Consider the following 21,962-nt stretch of genomic DNA (forward strand, 5'->3'; position numbering starts at 1 on the left):
ACTCGGCACAGATGTTCCTGTACACTATGCCGGCCACTTGGTTATGGCGTTCCATGTATGCCTTGCCTGCTAGCATCTTGCACCCTGCTGTTATGTGCTGGATTGTCTCTGGGGCATCTTTACACAGCCTGCACCTGGGGTCTATATATATATATATATATATATATATATATATATATATACACACACACACACACACACACACACACACATGTATATACATACATCACTGACTTTCAGCTTGTTATGTTTGTGGATATATGACTGACTTTAATTATTAAACATTCGCACATAAATAAGTGACGTCATATTCAGTACTTTTGACAGTTCACTCTTCCGCCGCTCCATCTTATTTGGGAAATTCCATATACATAAATGTAAATTTCAGAACTCAACCCCATCATTTAATTTGTTTTTGATTGAAATTGAATATTACTTAAACTCTCTTAAATTAACTTCCAATAAAAAAGGTTTATCATTGATTGAAATTCATTCAGAAATGTTTAACGAATCAGCTGTCACAACTTTCAAGTACAAAGTTGTTATGAAGTCTGTCACATTCCCCCCCCTTTTTTTCTTTTTTTCTCCTTTATTTATTTATCCTTCTTATTTCATTGTACTGTATATTGTTACTCTTATTTGCCTTGTATGTCTACTGTACAAACCGAACTGGAATGACTGACTGTTTGCTTTATAAGTTCAATAAAGTTTGGAAAAAAAAAAACCCTCTTCGGCCACTCCCTTCTGCCGTATTTTGCGGCAAAATTATCCACACCCACCGCCGCGCTATGAATTGTGGGATATATGGGACCACGAAGCGTGCACCGGACCACGCTTGATATTTGGGGAAATCGACGGCGCATTTGGAGTATGCATTTGAAGTACACTTCGAATTGGGACAGCCGTCGTCGCGTGGCGGTGATGTAACCGCACTTGAAATGCATACTTCAAGCGTACAGACCCTGAATTGGGACAGAGCCTTAGAGTCCTCATAGGTATGACTTTCAGCTATGGTCATTGATTGACACTAGCCTTTAAGCTAGCCTTTCTCCATGACTCCTGCCACCTGTCTGTCCTCCTCTTCCCTTCACTCTCTCTCGCTTGCCACATCTGTTTAGCCTCTTGATTGCCAGCACAGTCTCGGGGGAGGGCACTTATTTCAGCCGCTGTTGTCCATGGACCTGGCTTGTTATCCCCACAGCACCTATTGCAAAACACTCATGCTCGGTCAATAGCCCTACTCTATGAGCTAATACAATCGGCAGACTCTCAATAGTGGTGCTATTAAGATGTGGAATAGCAATAGCAAGCCAGTTCAAGATACTGCACACTGTTTAAGAAGGAGGGGGAGACAGGAAACACCTGGTGAAATCAATGGCCTCTTTTGGGGCTTCTTGTAAATTTTTACTTCATTATGGAGGAGAAAGCAGTGGGAAACACGAGGATGGTGGGGGGTAGGTTTGTGGAGAATAGAAGAGAAACACATCGTACTCAGGCTTTATGATCCAAGAAGTGATCTCTTTGTGTGAGAAAAACAATGAACGTGAACCTTGCAGCTGCAGTATCGTGGGCATTGTGAAGTACAGATACTTTATATTGCTCCTGCAATTGAAACTTAATGTTTCATTGCATTTCATAATACAATATATAATTTTATTATGTAATTGTAATAATAACATAACCATATTGCTTCATAATGATTAGAGGACATCAGACAACTTGTTTTTATTGCTTAATAATGCAGAATAATCATATAGAAATAAAAAAAAAAAACTGACGTTGTGCGCTATTTGAGCATGTTGCCTGCCTGCAGCACTCTGCGAGAGACGTCTTTCTCGCCCTAGCAGCACCTGTCCCTGTCCTCCTCTTCAGTTCGCCTCAACATAAGCTCATCATATTCTGTGATGTGATTTACTCCGAGGTGTTTGACGAGGTCAGTGGTGTTGCCACAACACCCCACTGTCTTGCCGCGTCTGGGCTGTTTGTGGAGGTAAAACGCATCCACACATGACTCTGTTTGCGCTCAGCCATTGTTGTGAGTGTGCACGCCAGGGGCTGCGACACATTTATACAGCCGTATTTCGCATATGACTATGAAAGGCGTAAGAGGAAGTAGTTCCTTCAAATTTAGAAGATCTGAATGTTATAGTTTCTTTCCACTGCGTTCATTTTAATGGAAAAACTACAAATTTACCCCAGAGTACTAAAATATCGATATTATAATATGAGAATCGATTCTGGAACATAAATTGCTGGTATCGGAAGAATCGATATTTCAGTATCGATCCGCACACCACTAATATTTAGACTAAGCTCTCTGTCATTTTGTTGTGATGTAGTTTTGTATTGTGTGGCTTCATGTTGGTGTGTCCAGTCACAACAAAGAAGGGAGACACACTTGGTTTAACTGACATGTGGATTATGTTTGGAATTTACAAAGAATGTCTCTTTCTATTGGTACTTGTAGTACATATAGCATGCTAGTATCTTTGGACAGCAGGTTGTGTGAACTGGAGACCCAGACCAGCTTTGCACTGCTGAAAATAATCCTGTAACTAGCCAAACCCCAGCAGGCCAACGTAGCTTAGTCCCGGTTATTTGCCCCTCAGCAGGCCAGCATAGGCCTAAACTGAAGCCCCTGGTACACCGCCAACCTGTTCATGTTTGGAATTGATTTCCTCCACTCTGTGACATGTTTAAAACCTGGAAAGTCTATTCTTAGAAACAGTGTTGGACTGTAGTTTTCTCTGGTCCGAGTCAGAGCAGTATCATCCGCATGTTCTCCTTTATCTGCTGGGGGTCTATGTGGTGTCCCAAAAATGACGTTGGCTTCACACAGAATTGGGAACGTTTCTTGTTAGGAAAGATGCCATCTACTGCATTTTGGATAGAGGAGCTCTCATTTCTAGAAATCTGGCCAAATTTAATACCAAAATGTTACTATACAGATTTGGGACCAAGAAGCAAAGCTTATATTCAAGATTCACAAATCAAAGCGTTTATTGTCATGTATGCGAAGAAAAAGCATTTCTTTCTCTGCTGTCCACACGCAGATGCTGGTTAATATGTACAAATAGATAAAATACAAATAGCAGGGATAAATAAGTGGAGACAAAAATTGAAGTGTTAAATAAATTTATTCAAGATGGCGCCAGTGTGCAGCTTGCCGTCTGGATCTGCTTGTATTTGTGTTATGTGCAAACGAGCTATGAGCTTAATATGCTGCTTTGATATGTGAGATGACCTGATGTGCAAAAATTATTATTACTGTTAAATGTCTTCTTGGTAAATAATAAATGGTAATTATATAGCCCCGTTCTCCTCAGCTGAGCACTCAGAGTGCTTTCAGTTTTAACCAGATCAACCTACGATCTTATTTAAATAAATAAATTAAATTGAATAAATGAATGAATGACTTTTCAGTTAGTTGTAGGTAGACAGGAAGATCCTTTACGATTTCCAGGGGTCCAGCACCCTCAGCACCCCTACGGTACTTCCCACAGCCTTGGAGAAGAAGAAGAGAAAATAGTGTGGTGGTGGATATTTATGTATGCAAAGCCTGCTGATTTGGAAAAAGACAAAGAGAATACAGACAACTAACCCCAAAGAAACAGCTGAGTTTAAAGTAAGGGGCAGGGGAAGAAGGTCTAAGGCACCATGTGCCACACTGCTCAGTTGTTACAGAGACACAGAGATGCTTAGTCAGCGGTTTTTAGTGTTTTATTGTTCTAGTGACTGAAGTTGTGATTTTTTTGTTCATTGGATTTTTGGAGTCATGTTCTTTTTTCTGTAACATTGTAGTAAAACACAATTCTTTGTTCTTGTACTGAGCCTCTCTGTCCTCTTGTTACTTTATTAACTCTCATGTTTGGTTACAAGGCTGGACTGGGACAAAAAATCGGCCCGGGCATTTTGACTAGAGACCGGCCCACCAGGATAAAGATTGAAAATGTGATGTCATTCAGGGGTAAAACCGCAAAGGATTCTAGGAACTTGTGGCAAGAGGTACTAGCACATGCAGGCTTTCAATTGAACTCAGTTACACAGCGATAAAAAGAAACGCAAAAAATGTCAAGAAGCTGTTGTATTATTAACTTCAATAGCCGGTCGCATGACAGCCACGGGAAGCCGACGGGTAAAGAGATCGTTTTTTTTTAATCGGATTACGTCGTTGAAGAGAAATTTTTTAAGCCATGTTTCCAAAGTAAGAGCCGACGGATGGTCTGGATATACCAAATATAACGTCCCAGAACACTCCAGCTCACAGGTTAGTCTGCTCCAAGCATTTCCACAAAGGTCAGAGTTTTGTAGTAGTTAATACGTCATTTTTCATAACATAATTGGTGATATAGGTTACAAGCAAGTCTGGCGCTGAACAGAAATTGTCGCGCTATGCTCCTTTGTTTATTGTGCATAAATAGTGAATTGTCCTGACACAATATTGCGTTTCACTTCTGTTATTACCATGGTACATTGACAAAAACATATACTTTTATTCACAGAATAAAACAGTTGTTTTGTATCACTAATTATCCAGTGCGATTACAACATACAATATTATTTTCACTGCTACATTTCTGTAATGAACCAGAAATTATTTCCACTACTAATTAATTACCGTTGAGCTCAAAGGTCCTATTAATAAACGGTTAACGAATGTGTATTTATGACGACGATTTGTGAGACTGGTAAACTTACCTTTGTTCGTACGATGGTCTTTCGTTCTACACGGTGCATTTCAAGGTCCTGTACCCATCCGTCGGTAAACTGTACCTGGGCTTGTTGCAGTGACCTGAAGTTACTAAACTTCATGAGTGTATGCACTCACTCCAAGAAGCGTATAATTATAAATCTGAGCGTGGTGAAAGTTGGGCAGCACGCTAACGTCTTTTGTCCACTCTGTGTGCTCTAAGGGTCTGACCCTTTCACTTCTTTGATTTTTTCCTCGTATCTTTTCTTTGTCTTTTCGTTGAGTCTGTCTTTGTACGGACCGGCATTGTTCTCCTTCGTTTTGTACATACCTTTTTTGTGCGGCAAAGAAAAAACAAGAAGGTATTGGAACTGGAGAATGAACGTTTTGCGGTGCTGCAAATGCTTGCATTTAATGCTGTACTTGGATTGTTTTGCCACGAGTTCCCGGCATGCAATGCGCGAAAATCACGTGATTGCTAAACAAGGGGGATGGTGCATCCGGCCTCCTCGGCTGTAATTGGTCCAGCCCAGAGTTGATCGTGACCAATTGGCCAATCCAACACCTTTCATTATATATACCATAAAAAAAATAATAAAAAATCCATCGGCCCATAAAAACAAAAAATCGCCAGCGGCCCACCGGGCAAATGCCCGGTGTGCCCGATGGCCAGTCCAGCTATGTTTGGTTAATATTTATCAGCATGAATAGGAGGCGCCTCGATGTTTGTGGCTCGGTACGTCTGTGCTCCTTTGTCTCTGATCCTGTTTACAAGCATGTACTCTGTCTGTGCACGTGTTTATTTCCTTTTTCCCTTTTCCTTTAGTTTTTTTTTTTTTAATCTTAGATTTGTTTTCATTTTTTGTGTTTTTTCCGTCAGTCATCAAAGCTCCGTTCTAGTTCATTCTTTGAGTTTGTCGGGTCTGTATTTGGTTCTCAGTCCTGCTTCAACTTTGGTGGTTCAACTCTTCTCTCTCACAAACACACACACATGTACACAACCTAGAAACTGTACCAGTCCTCCCTGTCTTCAGGGGCCCTGCACCAGTAGAACAATAGTTTTGCCCTACAGAGTGCCTGTATGAAATATAACCCCATTCTCCTGGCCAAGACCCTGTGGTTTTGTGATAAATCGCTCTCAGAGTTGCTATATACAAGAGGAAAACATGCATAACCAAGATCTAGGCAAAGCACATAGCTCCGCTGTTTTCAGCCCTACGCAGGAGTAAGAAAGATTATTTTCCATAAAACTTTATATGAGAGCGCAGCTTCATCTGATCAAGGTTTATAGACAATTAACTCAGAGGTAATGATGCAGCAGTTTGGCTTTTATTATTTTTTTCTTGTCTTTATCCAAAGATGATCTGTTGTTGTTGTTTTTTTACAATAGTTTCTTCTAAAGTCACATTGTCTTAAATCTTAACCGAGAGGTTTCCTGCTTTGTTGGTTTTTTCTTATAGACTTTATTCTGTGAATAAACTCACGATGCCTCCTGCTTGCTGTCTGACAACAGCACCTCGACTGGTGTTCCTGTCTTCTGTCCTGCTGGTTGACAGAAGCTGTTTCTTTTTTCATTGAACAGAACAAATTCCCAACACAAACAGCTCCTCCTTCGCTTTTATCCCACTGAAGTCAAAGCAGCATTGTAGTTTTCCCAGCTTTGAACTGTAGTTTTTTTATTTGATTCTTTCTCCTCCCGTGTCACACACATACACCCCCACATGAGTCTCTGTATCCCACAGAGTTTATGCACAATTAGCCTGGTGGGAGAGATGGATGGCACAAGTGGTGAAGGTGACGAAGGGAAGAAAGCAAGAAAGAGGAGGAGTCTGGGGAAAGAGAGAGGGGTGTGTGGAGTGCAAAAGACAAGGAAAAGGATAAGAAGGAAGAGCCATGTCACTTTGTGCACACTCCAGAACATAAATAGTAAATACTTGTGTCAGCTACACACACGCGCAGACGTTCACCAGTACAATAGCAAACTAGTGCCTCTTCTTGCTATTTCACTCTCTGTCTCTGAATTTTTGACTGTTCTTCCCAAAGCATCAGACACTGATGCATGACAAGTCCTTGTTTGCAGTCTCCGCTCTAATGCATCCCAAAGCTGTTCTCTAAAGTTGGTCACACCATAATTCCCCCCCACACTGAATACACTGGACAGACGAGGACAGTCTGGCAGACCAAAACCCAGACTTGTCTGTCGGACTGCCAGACAGAGAAGCATGATTTGTAACTCCAGAGAAAACGTCTCTGCTGCTCTAGAGTCCAGTGGTGGCGTGCTGCATCCCAGTCGACAAGCTAAAGCTACATGAACAATCAACAGTCAGCCTAAGAACAGTTAGAGCTTTGAGGAAATAGTTTTTGTTTAACGCTGCAGCACTGCGACCTTTATTAGAAATGGAACAGAGATTACAGATCCTTCAGCTCGCTCCAGTTTGTCGTACAGTCACGAGAGAGAGCTACTCAGAGTTGCTAGAAGGATAGTTTGAAGTATGACGTTCCTAAACATTACATTCAATAAAACAGAGACTTCAAAGTCTTTCGCTTCTTTATGAACAGTTGTTCCAGGCATATTAGCAAGTGACCATTTAGATGAAAATAATTAGCCCCAAATTTCTCTCAGAGGCATCCAAACAATGAAACAATGCTCGCTTCCCGCATTTTTCCTCTGTGGACCTTTATCTTTTTATGGACTTTTATAAATCTCTCGCTCTTATACTCAGGGGTCAAACTATGACAGACAAGGACGTTCTGTGGGGAAATGTTATGGTGTAAGAGGAAAATTAGATATTTCATTTCTAACCTCGAGAGACGTTTTCATTAATTTGTCCTCACTGCAACAATCATTCCTTAAACGCTCCCTTTATGTTCTTTATATTGTTTGTTAACTTTAATACTTTGCCATATTAATTAATGAATTCTCTCAACGACGTTCATTCAACAGGAAGCAGGACTGAGGGACATCAGTGTGAACAGTTTGTTTCCAGGCGGATGGTCACGTTTCTGTCACAGAACTAGCTTTTCTTTCTTCTGTCACACTAAACGCTTTTTTCTGCTTTAATCTTTCTAAATATTTTCTCCTTTCCTCCCATGTCCTGTGTCCCCTTATCACACAGTCACAGGTATAAAGATCATTCACATTTGGGATGTTTAGACTGTGCCAAAGGATTTAGCGTCGCTCATCATTCGTGAACATATCATAAGTGGTGTTGTGCAGTTCTCCATAATCCATTCGTCCTCCTCAGCAGTACATTAACCCTTTAAGACCTACCATAGAACCAAGTCCGCCAGAGCTTATATTATATTTTTACATGCTGTAGTGCCATTTTTGGGAGCATTTCAGGTTGCTATACATCAATACAACTATTATAGGCCAAATTGTAATAATATGTCTGCATTAAGTGCATAGTAATTACATAAATTTCAAAAAAGTGCAATAAACTACAAAAAAATTGAAAATCGTTTTTGTTTTTTTTAACATATATTTCTAGTTAGAGAAATTTAAGAGGCTTATCCCTCAAAACTGTAAATACAAAAAAAGTTGCACAAAATAGTTTCCCATCACAGGAAATTTATTTTAGGTGTCTTTATAGTTTTATTTTTGAAATACACCAATTTTTATACACTGCAGAAAAAACGAAAATAAATATTATGATGCACATTTGCAAAAAACCAGCATGTGCATCACAATAAACTATTTCCAGCAGTGCAATATGAGTCCTAAACATCCCAGTAACGATAAAGAAAGTCATAACGTCAAATATAACTTGTAAAAACACCAGTATAGGCTCATAAGGCCCTGAAGGCAAAAAACTACATTTCCGCAAAATGACATCACTTCTGGTTTCAGGCAGGTCATGGTGGACATGCGATAGTTCCCACTGATGGACGTAGGAAGTGTTACAAACAGCTGATTGGATCGGCAAAGCGTGTTTCTGGAATATTATGTTTTTGTTGCTGCAAGTGCTTTTTATGCAGTTTTTGCAAAGCTATATGTGGAAGGAAACCGTGACCTAGGACAAGCTGATGGCATAAGATGTAAGTACAACTCCTCCGGTTTCATATGCAAAAAAATTATTGTGCTAGCTTACGTGGTTGCAGTGCTACCGGGATTTAAAAATAGTTATGCAAAACGGAGCGTGCCCGCTCCGACTCCAGTGATTGATGGAGTGATTGTGATTCAATCAGTCACTGGAGCCAGGTGTGGGGAGGTAGATTAAATCCAGTGTTTTTAACTTATCTGCATGTGCCACAACTATAAGTTCAAGTCACTTTCCTCCTAGTGCAAGTCCCAGGTCTGAATAAATAGTGTGGAGGTGACTGATTAGGGGAGAGAGCTGGCTTACACGATGGAGAGAAGGAAGGTTTATTGTGTGTGCTGGAGAGCAGGTGGAAGGGAAGCAAGGCCAGGAGCATCAGATGGATTCAAACTGTTCCACCATGGAGTAGGAGTGCTGTGGAGGGGAAGAGTGCCAGACAGGATCAGGAGTTTGAAGCTGGAAAGGGAAGGAGTGATGTTGAATCTTCATCATATGTATTCCTCTCAGACGGATATCAGAACAAAGAATAAGTAAGCTGGATAAGATGGTAGAGAGTTTGCCTAAGGTGATTAGAGCATACTGCGATGGGCACCAAGAGAGGAACTGTGGTACTGCAAGAGGAAGTCAGGAGGGGCAGAGGAGTGTGTGAGGATGCTGCAGGACACGTATGAGGACAAAGAAGTGTGTTTGGAGACTGTAGCTCTGACCAAAGGACAGGAGGCCAAGCTGAACATGTTCAGGTTTTTACTGTGGGTGAGCAGGATGGACAACATTAGAAATGTCCATCAGAGGGACAGCTCAGGCTCAGCAATTTGGAAACAAAGTTCGAGAGACAAGGCTGAGATGAACTGGACATGTGGACGAGGGATGGTAGATACACCAAATTGCCCAGAATATTCACTCATCCAAATAATTGAATTCAGGTCTCCCAATCACTGTTAAACCAAGCACCTAACCATGTAGACAGCTTCTACAAACGTTTTGGAATTAATGGGTCGCTCTCAGGAGCTCAGTGAATTCCAGCATTGACTCAGGGATGCCACCTGTCCATAAATGTATTAAAGACCTAGATGACCTCGAATTTCCTGCTTCTAAATCTATATAAAACTCAGCCCTAACAATTATAGAAACATGGAGTTAAACCAGATACTTTATGTGATTGTTGGGGTTTTCTCTCTATTATTGTAGGGTATCTACCCTAGAATATAAAGCACCTTGAGGTGGCTGTTGTAAAATAACGCTGAATTTAATGAAATATCACAGGAGGTGTCCTGTGAAGTTGTCAATGTTTTTCTTTGCTCCTTTTGGTTAAATAGTCGATCTGCATCCCTATACCCTCACCCTATGGTCATGAGCTGCGGGTAGTGACCATAAGAATGAGATTGCAGATACAAGAAAGAGGTGGCTGTAGCTCAAGGGGTAGAGCAGGTCATCTTCCGATTGGAAGGTTGGTGGTTTGATCCCAGTCTGCATGCTAAATATCCTTGGGCAAGTTGCTAAATGGCCTGTATTCGTATAGCGCTTTACTAGTCCCTAAGGACCCCAAAGCGCTTTACACATCCACCCATTCACACACACATTCACACACTGGTGATGGGAGCTACATTGTAGCCACAGCCACCCTGGGGCGCACTGACAGAGGCGAGGCTGCCGGACACCCTCTGACCACCACCAGTAGGCAACGGGTGAAGTGTCTTGCCCAAGGACACAATGACCGAGACTGTCCAAGCCAGGGCTCGAACCGGCAACCTTCCAATTACAAGGCGAACTCCCAACTCTTGAGCCACGATCGCCCCGGGAGGAGGCCCGGGGACAGACCCAGGTCACAATGGAGGGATCATATCTCTTGGCTGGCCTTTGGTTTTCCCATGGACAAGCTAGCAGCCTTAGCAAAAGCAGGGCCTTTCTGCTAAAGCTGCTGCCCCCACAACCTGGCCCCAGATAATCGGAAGAAGATGGATAAAGTATAAAGTTAGTATGAAGGAAAAATTCAGTGACTGAGTCTAAGCATCATCAGCTTAACATCAAAATAATCTCTGCTGCCCTTTATGTAACCTAACTCTGACCACGAGCAGCACAGCCACTGAGCACCAGCCACACACTGTTCGTTACTTTGAATCCATCACAGATAAACAAACTAACCTGCAGAGGATTTTCATGCAGCCTCTAAAGAACACACTACTCTACCTCAGTTTGTTTTGCAGTATGTTTTACAACATGAACAAATATAATGTAACATGTACAGACCCATCTAATTTAAAAAAAAAGAAGCCTTACGTGTAAACTTTCAATTTCCACTTTATCAAACTGAGCAGTCCTTAACTTTAACTCTAAGCTCTCTTCTTCCTCTCCTGTTCTTCTTTCTTATCTTTCTCCATCTGTGAGTGAACTTAGCTCTCTTTCTTTCCTCTCCTTGTCAAATACAGCAGCTGGACCTTTAGCTGCGACACAAACAGTTTGTGTGTTTGTTGGTGTTTGTTGAGCTGATAGAAACGTTACATTTGAATTTACATGACACTAAAAACACATTATTCCCTTTATGTTCACTCCTCTTTTGTAGCTTCAGTACCCCAAGCGCAGCTTTTGGACACCTACACTCATTCTGGTGTTGTGGTCCAAAAAGAAGACTTTAAAAAAGTATGGTAAATATGATATGGAAATCTATTACTACGAAAGATCATCACATATTATTAAAATGTGACAAAATAACATCTGAAAAAGTATTGTGCATGCATTATGAACGCTACACGTTATTCCACAATTGATAACACTTTTCTCCATACAAGCTAAAATCAAACAAAACGACAAAAAAGTTTCTGATTAGAGAAACCCAGACCTCCCTTTACGCAGCTTCGTTCGACAGCCCGTTCTCACTCCCGAGGCATAACATGTCGATGTTTTGTCACGTCCCGCGGCGTTCCTGAGGAATGCGAAAGGAGACCTTCAGCGTTCTTATGGTATGCGGCGGGTTATGGCTAGAATCCAGTGCAATGACGCTCCCGCGGTAGTAGACGTTCCAGTCCTGTATTCCAGCCGTAAACCTAACCTTATCCCTAGCCCTGACCATAACCTTATTCCTGACCTTAACCAGGACTTTAATGATGTTAAACAGCGTGTTTCTAAGCGATTTGAAGAAAAAGAGCGAACATGTGTAGATTGAGTCCAGACGGTTCTCATATTTCCTCTTTTTTCCGAGGTCGTCATTTAGGAACGTGGTGGGTAGCTGAAAACGTAATATGGTGACGATTTGTCACCTAGCGTAAAATGTTACGCTTTGGGAGTGAGAACGTGTTGTCTTTCGATTAGCAGCAGAAGTGACAGATCTACTCTGAGCCCAAATGACTGAACTCCTCCACCTTTCCCTAAGAGAGAGCCCATCCACCCTGTGGAGAAAGCTCATTTTCACTGCTTGCATCTGCAGTCTCATTCCTTCAAAATAACTAATAATAAACCTAACAAAAAGATTGGATCTAGATTAACAGAGTTATGGGATTTGCCCAATGATCTCGGGGCTGCAGCTCTGTGGCAGCTGGTGACAGATGGCTGCAGAACATTTACCGGCATGGGCATCAATTCAAATGTTAACAATTAGATTAAATGACTAATATGTCTACCCTGAAAAGATTAAGCAGAAGCGAATGGATGGATGGATGGACTAATATGTCTAGTACTGACTGGTGACCATAACTGCAATTAGACATGTTGTCGACTAGTGGTGCAAATCCCTAGTCTTGACCTATCATGTCTATTTCCACCTTTTTTTTTTTTAGTTATATATAACGGCAACATGTCACAGTTTACGTTTTTGTTTTTTAGTTTTTAGAACATCAGATCGTGTATTTAAAAAAAATGTTCTCCACCTTTCCTCTCCACTTCTCCACCTTATGTCACTTCTCCTTTGTCCCTCCCCAGCCATCTTCATCAGCAGGTTCTTTTTAATTGCATGTCATAATGAAATCTAATTTAATCTGGAGCAATCCAGCGCTGCCTAATCAAATTAATATGGTCCTCCTTTGATTTTCAGTTATCTATCCTCCAGGCATCAGCTAGCTTTCTCAGATCTTCCTTCAGCCACAAGCCAAAGACAAGAAACACATGTCACTTTCCCTCTCTCTCTCTCTGTTACACACACACACATTTTATCCTACATGGATAAAGAGAGTGATGATTTGGGAAGATAGGAAAACCAAAATAGTGTCCGTATAAGGAAATGTACCTGGAAGATCTTTCTATTGTAAGGTAAACAGCCCAAAGCATTAGAGGGGGTAACCCCAACAATCACATGATCCCCTTCCCACATACCAGACAGTTCTGGCCCGGATCTGGTATCAAGCCGACACTGCTGGCTGACTTCTGGCATGGTAAGTGGTATTTCATCCAGATATGGGCCTTGCCTGGCATAGATGGCACTGTTTATGTGATGGCATGCCATATCTGGACCCATTATGGTTTGGTTTATGTGGCCCAGGTTCATAGAAAACAGGTCCTCCCCGGTCCCGCATCAAGCCGGCACTTCTGACTGCCTGGTGTCATGGCAGGATGTATGTCAAGTAAGTAAGTAAACTGGTCCCGTGTGGGCCACCTTTGGCAAACCTGATCTGGGCCACCGAAGGGACGCCATTCTTTGCTATATGTGGGCCATGTGTAAGCACATTGTGTGTGCCAGATCCGGACCATACCAATTTTGCTATCTGGGTATGAGTGATCACTATGGGGAGGAGGAAGTCCCTTTAAAAGGAGCAGACTTCAAGCAGAACTAGGCTCAGGGCATGGCAGACATCTGCTGAGACCAACTGGGGACATGAGCTGAAAGATAAAATTTAACTCAGCTTAATTTAGTTTTATTTATACAGCACCACATCAACAGTTGCCACAAGGCTCTTTATATTGTAAGGTAAATACCTACAATAATACAGAAGCAACCCCAACAATCAGTCTATCCCTATGATCAAGCACTTTGGCGACAGTGGGAAGGAAAAACTCCCTTTTAACAGGAAGAAACCACCGGCAGAACCAGGCTCAGGGAGGGGCGGGGCCATCTGCTGTGATTGGTTGGGGTGAGAGAAGGAAGACAGGATAAAGACATGCTGTGGAAGAGAGACAGAGATTAATATGTCATGTTTCTGGGTCATTTGACCCTGTGTTTTCAGTTCTTGTGTTTGTGTTCTCTTTTGTGTTTTAGGTTCATTACTGGTCTTAAGTTTAGTCTAGTTTTAACTTTACGCTTTATCAAAAGGAGTGTGTGTGTGTTTCATGTCTTCTTTTCAGTAACTTCCTGTTAGAATTTAAAGATTATTTCCTTGTGTGGCTTATTTCGCCCTTTTTCTCTTTTCCTGTCTGTTTTTCTTGTCAGATGGAGTTCAGTTGGTCCGTCTTTAGCCTGCGTGGCTTCCCACGGGCTTTGTCAGTTTTTTGTTTTGTTCCTTTTGTAGCCTCCTTCCTCTTTACCCTTTTGAGCTTCTCACCATATGATTCAAGCTTCAATAGGCTGGCTGAGACCAGGCTCAGGAGAAAGACCTTATAGTGTGTTAGCCCATAAGACATATTAAAGGTGCTCTGTGCGTGTTGCACTCAGGAGCTTAGAAGATGCATGGATTTTATTAGCCTCCGACAATAACTGTCACCCAGCATTTCATATTCAAAGTAATGTGTATAATTACAGTTTTACGAGCAGTCTCTGAATACATTTAGACAGCAATTTTATGTCTGTGTGTGATGCTGTTTCACAGATTATCAATAGTTAATATGCTCTCTGTCTTCCTATAGATACCCAGAAGGAGCACCCGAGTAAAACCAGAGGAGGAGAGAGAGTGATAGAAATACAAGAGTTCATTTTCCCCATAGATGATCAACCATGGCAGCTTATTCTAACTTTAACCGTTCAGCCTGTACTTTATCAGGTCAGGAATAATTGTTATGGTGTTTGTTAAAGGAAGCTGATGAAACGTAGGCCCACTGCATTGTACTCTGTAACAAATGGCTTATTACTGCAATATTCAATGAGAACAAGAGGGCCTAGAGCTGAGAATCATCAGCCCATTCTCAAGATGTCAGATTGTTTGACATCCTATATTGTTCATATAAAAATATATAAAACTGAAGCCATACCAGCTCAGCTCGGACATCGCCCAGATTAACAAGGTCCACGTCATGTGTTGAGGAACCAGGACGCACTGATGAGAAGAGCGCTACAGGAACAAGAAGGCATCGGTGGGCAAGAGATGAAAATAAGCCACTGTTGGAATGTTGCTATGGAAGTAGCCCCAGCAGAAGTGGTTACATGAATAGGATTAAAGACCTATGGAATCTTTGATTTCCAACATCCAGACTGACAGTGAAACAACTAGTAGCTCAGTATTCCAACACTCGGAAGAAGGAACTGCTCTCACAGCTACAGACTGATAAATGAGACTGAATCTCATTCATGCGATGTGAATGGAGTACTATGGACAATACCTACAGCCACCATTACCGAGACTAACCAGCTGATGTACACCACAGCAGCAGCGATCAGTGAGATGCTTGGCTACAAGAACACCATAAGGAGCAGTACCCTCCATGGACAAGGAGGCCAAAATCCAAGGCAGCATGGAGGGAGGTTAGCCAACTGTCAGAGCTGCAGAAAGGTGCGATGAAGAAGGTGCCTAAGAAATACAGCAAGCTGTCCATACCTGAGGCCTTGGAAACTGCCAAGCAACAACTCACAGCCTTGGCCAGCCACTTAAAGAGGTACACTAGAGAGATAGAAGGCAGGAGAATAAACCAGCTGTTCTCCACAGAACCAGCCAAGGTGTACTCTCAGTGGCAGGGGAACAATATGTTAACAGCACCATCAAGGATGGAGACGGAACTATACTGGAAGAGCATATGGGAGAAGGACGCAACCCATAACAGCAACACTTATTGGCTAGTGGATCTAAGAGCAGACCACAGCAACTTCCCTGAACAGGGTCCAGCAACCATCACAGTGGCAGACATCCAAGAAAAGGTCTCCAGTATGAAGAGCTGGACAGCACCAGGCCCCGACATGGTTCACGCCTACTGGCTGAAGAAGCCGACTGCACTCCACGAGCACCTGGCAGCACAAATGAACCAGCTGCTAGTCGATGAGAGACACCCAGAATGGCTAACCAAAGGCCAGACGGTCCTGATCCTCAAGGACCCCCAGAAGGGACCGGTCCCCTCCAACTACCGACCAATAACCTGCCTCAGCACCACGTGGACGCTCCTGTCAGGCATCGTAGCGGCTAAGATGAACAGGCACACGGGTCAATACATGAGCGAGGCACAGAAAGGGATGGGCAAGAATACCAGAGGCGCAAAACACCAGCTACTGGTTGACTGAGCAGTCAGCCGAGACCAACCGGTGCACTGCCTGGACTGATTACAAGGAGGCCTATGACTCAATGCCCCACACCTGGATCCTGGAATGCCTAGAACTGTACAAGGTCAACAGGACCCCGAGAGCCTTCATCAGGAACTCAACAGGGATGTGGCAGAGAACACTAGAGGCCAACTTCAAGCCCATAGCACAAGTCACCATCAAGTACGGGATCTGCCAAGGAGATGCTCTGCCCCCACTGCTGTTCTGCATAGGACTGAACCCCCTCAGTGAGATCTTTGATAAGACTGGCTACGGATACCGACCACGAAATGGAGCAGTTGTCAGCCACCTCCTGATTGTGGATGACATCAAGCTGTATGCCAAGAGTGAACGAGACATCGATTCACTGATCCACACCACCAGGATATACAGCAATGACATCGGGATGTGAAAGTAACAGTGTCCCAGTTGTAATCGGAGCACTAGGTGCTCCCAAGCTAGGCACATGGCTCCAGCAGATCCCAGGAACAACATCCAAGATCTCTGTCCAGAAGAGTGAAGTCCTAGGAACAGCTAAAATACTGAGCAGGCCGCCTCAGAGGGACAAAAGAGTTTTTTCATATATATATATATATATATTCTGTCTCTCCTGTTATTTCTAAGGTATGTTTTTTATAAGTTTGTTATATGGCGGGTCATAATCATCTGTTCTGTAATTAATTGTAGCAACATGTCAGAAAATATGTTTATTCCTGATCTTGTCTGGGCAAAGCCTGCCATCTAGTGGGTTGACAGGGTAGCGCCATGTTAGAGCGCAAGCAGTGGTTTTCTCCCAGCGCTCGACAGGGAAGGTCCATTTCTCTGTGTCTCTGTAATTTCCTGCATCTGGTGCCCTTGAAAAGGCATAATCTGTAAGTGTGGCAAAACGGTTTATTGTTCCCACTTATTAGTACCTTGTTCAGCAAAGTAATGAGTTCTTGTGTGTTTAGCGAGTTTGTTACATTACTAGCACAAGCTAGCTGTTAGCCCTTTGTTTAGCCTGCTAGCATGAAACATACCAGCATGTGGTGTTAGCTGTATCTCTTGAAATGCTACGCGGGTGTAGTGTTGATACTGAAATTGTGTAGTGACTGTTTACATAAGTCAACAATATTTAATGTAATCTTTGTGTATTTGTATGGAGAGTGAATACACTGTATTCTGTTTCTGTTATTACAGTTTTACAAAAAGAAAAATAAGAATCAGTAAAGCTCTGAAGAATGCCACACGGTCTCCTGAGTGTTTACTGAAGCCATTTAATGTTTAGCTCTCTGCATAAGCTGGATAGAGACATTCAGCTGAGGGCAGAAGATATATATATATATATATATATATATATATATATATATATATTAGGGGTGCAACAATACTCGTATCGATATTGAACCGTTCGATACAGTGCTTTCGGTTCGGTACGCATATGTATCGAACAATACAACATTTTTAATTAATTTGATCAACTTTCCTTCTGACGATGCTGTCTGTGTTGAGCGCTCAGTGGATCTGCGCTCGACAGTGCAGCCTAGGCGGAGTAGTCGAACTCAGATTCACTGAGCGCAGGGCAAGCTAGCGAGACAGAAGCTAAACTCGTTGCAACATGGCAAATTGAACCTCCCCCACCCTCATTCAGATCTGGCGTTTGGAACTATTTTGGTTTTCATGTGACGTATGACCCTGAAGGTAAGCGTGTCATGGACAAAAGTAAAACAGTATGTTGGATGTGCCACGCAATGCTCAATTACATGGGTGGGAACTAGTGTGTTAGCGCAGTTAGCTCGTTAACATGTTGGCCGTCCAGCCCCACGCACAGGGCGATCCGCGGTAGCTCGTTAACGGAGATTTGCCGTGTTGTGGCGTTAACGTCATTTTAACGAGATTAACGCTGACAAACACGCATGCTACAAACTTTACTCGAGTCATTTAGACAGCCGTTAGCACATGATTCTCCTTATGGGGACCTGATATGTTTAATATGCTGCTGAGAATACAGCCCAGAAGAAGCGTATAGTATAGCTTTTATTTTGGAAAGAGCCATTTCTCTGTAATAAACTCTCTTTTCCAAAGATGAGTGATTTCTCCATCAGATAGATTTATTATTTTATTACTTTGTTGTTTCAGCAACATTAAATTTAAAAACTGTACGTTTGAGTTAAAATATATATTTATAATTTTAATAAATGACAAATTAAAAAGGCATGAACATTTTTTTTGTATCGAAAAAATATCGAACCGTGACACCAAAGTATCGAACCGAACCGTGAATTTTGTGTAGCGTTGCACCCCTAACATATATATATAAATGTATATATATATATATATATATATATATATATATATATATATATATATATAAATGTATATGGTAGTCAGGGGATACCACAGCACAGCAGTGTAGCTCCTGAATGAATTCAAAACTAGAAGTACCGTTGAGCGGTAAATAATGTAACACACTGTCCTCAGTTTGACAGCTTTAGGTTGGATCAATATTTTTCTGTATTAGAGGGCCAATAAACCACTATCATCCAGCAAAACCAAGATATTCACTGAGCACTAATTAACTCTAATTGCTTAGTGATTTTCTCGCTAAGTGAAATTTGAGCTTTCCTGTTTATATATAGAGAGATTTTTTCCTCCCCTTGTTTTGCATGCACAGGGTTTTAAAGAGTGTCCTTACAGGCTTTGAATGCTCAAAATGTCGTTCATCTAGAACTGCAGCATGCAGGATATGTTGTATAGTGACACACAGAAATAAAAAGAGTCATTTTTAAATAAAATGTTGAGCAATTGAATTAAAAATTAAAGACGGAAGAAGAGTATGTGGAGCAAAAAGGAAGATGGGCTAAGCAAGTCGGATGGAAAATAGTGGAGGCAGACAATTACAGGGAAAAGGAAAGAACAAGCATGAGCTCGGAGTAAGATGATCCTGATGGGAGGCTCGACAGTCTGCATAATAAAGCATGCTAAGTGCAAGACACCAGATTTACAGGGTCTTTACCCCCAACCGAATGTGCCATCATTTTTCCTCCCAAAACGTTAATGTTGCACAGGACTGCCATAAATACATCACAATGCTAATTTAAGGATCCACAATAGTGGAACCCCTCCATTGTTCTCTCAAGGGGCTCAAAATATCTTGAAATCCTGGAACTTTGTATTAACATGTGGAAGAGTTGTTGCTGTGCCTCCCACAATGGGAGTCCAACATAAAACTCACCACAAACAAATGTGTGTGTCTCTGCATAACCAGCAGTGCTGTCCAGCCTTCACCTGACAATGACTTGAAAAACATCTTACTATACATAACCTTTCACCTTTGTGCCAGAGTATAGATTTGTTTCACTCTACTAGAGTTACTCTTACAGTAACTATTACTCTACTACTGGTGTCTCCTGATGCCATTGCAGTTTTCCTTTGCAGCATTACTCTAACATAGAACAAGCTCACCAAAGTGAGATTCATGGAAAATTAATGTACATAGTTTATGTATAATTTATATTAAGAAAAAGATAATTGTACAAATCACAGTGAAGGCCAAACGAGTTGGACACAGTCGTATTGGAGTCTTTATTCTCAGCTGGAGGGAGAAATCACCGTCATTAAAGAGTTCAGACCTGGAGCAAAGAGTAATTGTAACTGATAATGAATAGATGTATTTATTTTTACTTGCATATTTGCAGGTTGTGAGGGAGGATACTGGGTGGCTCTGCCGCACCCATACATGACCTAGAGCTTCAGTTTCCAACTCTGGCAGAACTTCACCAGCATTTTGAGACAAGCTTAGCACACTGAGTCCAAACGCGTCATGTTCCTCACTGCCGATGTTCGGAGCTGATCCACAAGGTGGCGGTGCTTGTTGCAAATGGCGGTCTCTGAACCAGATGGTGAACACTGAAGTCATGACCTGGAGAAGGAGCTCTATCAGGGTTGGTTAACCTGTGGGACTCAGCTGACATGTACTGGACAGCATTTTTGAAATGAATCTAAACTTAATTAAGGTTCATAGATTTAGATGTCTTTCTACCTGCAATGAGCTTTTATCCACAGAAGCATGTGTACAGGAAATTATGTTCAAACTATTGCCTGTACACATGCTTCAAACTATCCATTTTCTGCACCTTATTTGGATCTGGGTCAAAAACCATCCAAGAGACATCTCCTGTGTCTCTTAGATCTGCCCCAGGTTCTTCACCCAAGACGCCTCATCTTGGAGCCATCGAGGAAGCGTCCTACTTAGGACCCACAACCACCTTAACTGACTCTTTCAATAGGGAAGACTAGCAGCTCTTCTTTGAGTTCCTACAAAATGACTGAACTTCTCACCCTACTGCTAAGGAAGAGACTCCCTGCTTCATCTCCCAATCCTTTCTCACTTCACTTATGATCAAGATCTCTAGATAGAATAGAATAGAATAGAATTCAACTTTATTGTCATTGCACATGCACAGGTACAGGGCAACGAAATGCAGTTTGCATCCATCCAGAAGTGCTTTAGTGATATAGATATATTACAATATATATTAGCAATAATATAGATATGTGAGTATATTACAGAAATGGGTCTATTATGGTATGTTATTAAGTACACGGTATGAAGTATGTTGTGAATATGCTATAACTATAAGTATGTACAGGCTGTAGTGAGTACAAGCTATGTACAGGCTATGAACAGGATATAAATATGAAAAACTATACAGAATATGAAATAAATAACTTTACAGAATCTGAGATATACAGCTATACAGAAATGGGAACTGTGCAAGTTGTAAACAGTTGTAGGATTGAAGATTATCGAATGTACAGAATGATTATTTACACAGAGCTATACAGTAGTGCAGTTAAGATAAGTGAGATATGTAGATAGTTTCTACAGAGGCTATATAAAGTGCTAGTGGTTGTGAGTGGTGGTTCAGTCCATGTTATTATTGTGTGTTTGAGATACTTAGATACTCGAACCCTCCACTTGGGGCAGCAGGTCGACTGATTCTATTGAGGCTGTGGATGGTTTCAGACTTGGAGGTGCTAATTCTTTTTTCTTTTCTCTCCTCTTCTCCTCCCTCACTCTTCTCCTCCCCTCAGCAGGAGGAGACACAGTAATGACTATAATTAATAATGGAAATAAATGCAGGCTTTTACCACTCACTAGGAATTCACTCTTATTGGGTCTTATTTTTTCTGTCCAACTGTGCCTCTGTGCATGGAGTGATTAAAGACACACAACCAGACACACACACAAACACACACACGCACACATGCACGTGCACATGCTTAAAGTCTGTGACATGTGGGAGTATAAATAAAAGAAACGTGCATTGTTGGTCGTACTGAAATGTTCAGTTTCATCATGAGTGCTAGCTGAGCTTCAAAGATTTACTCATTATTTTTATATACAGAATTTGGTACATGAAGAACAACCAGGCATCACCAATCAAATCAAAATATTATTGATACAGTCGTGTTTTGTATGGTTTTTCTTTGATTTTGTAAATCAAAATGTTGCATAGACCGATATGGTAACTAATAATAATAATAATAATAATAATAATAATAAGAAGAAGAAGTAGTAGAAAAATTACCATATTTTTATGCACAAGCCTTAAATAGCTGGTAAGGGTGTGATGTCCCTCTCCAGCCTCGAATGCTGGCAGTGCTACATGTTTGCACTGCCATCTGTTGGTAGTTTATCCACAGACAATCTGTCACATTGGACTTCACTAAGACACATCTCAGAAAGACTCTCCAGCCCAGGTCTCGTGAGTTTCTTTACAAACCTTCAGTACAGTGCATATTTGAATTTAAGCTTTAAAACCAGAGAGTGAGTATAGAGTGTGTCAAACTGCAGATTACGACTATTTGAATTTTTTTTTCTATT

General features: G+C 41.6%; 1 long non-coding RNA gene across 1 annotated transcript; it reads right to left on the reverse strand.

Moving 5' to 3' along the window:
* Window positions 1–2,136: 2,136 nt before the first annotated feature.
* LOC120718107 lies at window positions 2,137–14,013 on the reverse strand. Its single transcript, XR_005692380.1, has 3 exons — window positions 14,003–14,013; window positions 13,532–13,536; window positions 2,137–2,315 (listed from the first exon to the last, which is right to left on the reverse strand). It is a non-coding gene; the product is annotated as an uncharacterized LOC120718107 (long non-coding RNA).
* Between the last annotated feature and the right edge of the window lie 7,949 nt (window positions 14,014–21,962).

The sequence above is a fragment of the Simochromis diagramma genome, unplaced genomic scaffold, assembly GCF_900408965.1.
Source record: "Simochromis diagramma unplaced genomic scaffold, fSimDia1.1 OVJJ01000024.1, whole genome shotgun sequence".
NCBI classification, from domain to species: Eukaryota; Metazoa; Chordata; class Actinopteri; order Cichliformes; family Cichlidae; genus Simochromis; species Simochromis diagramma.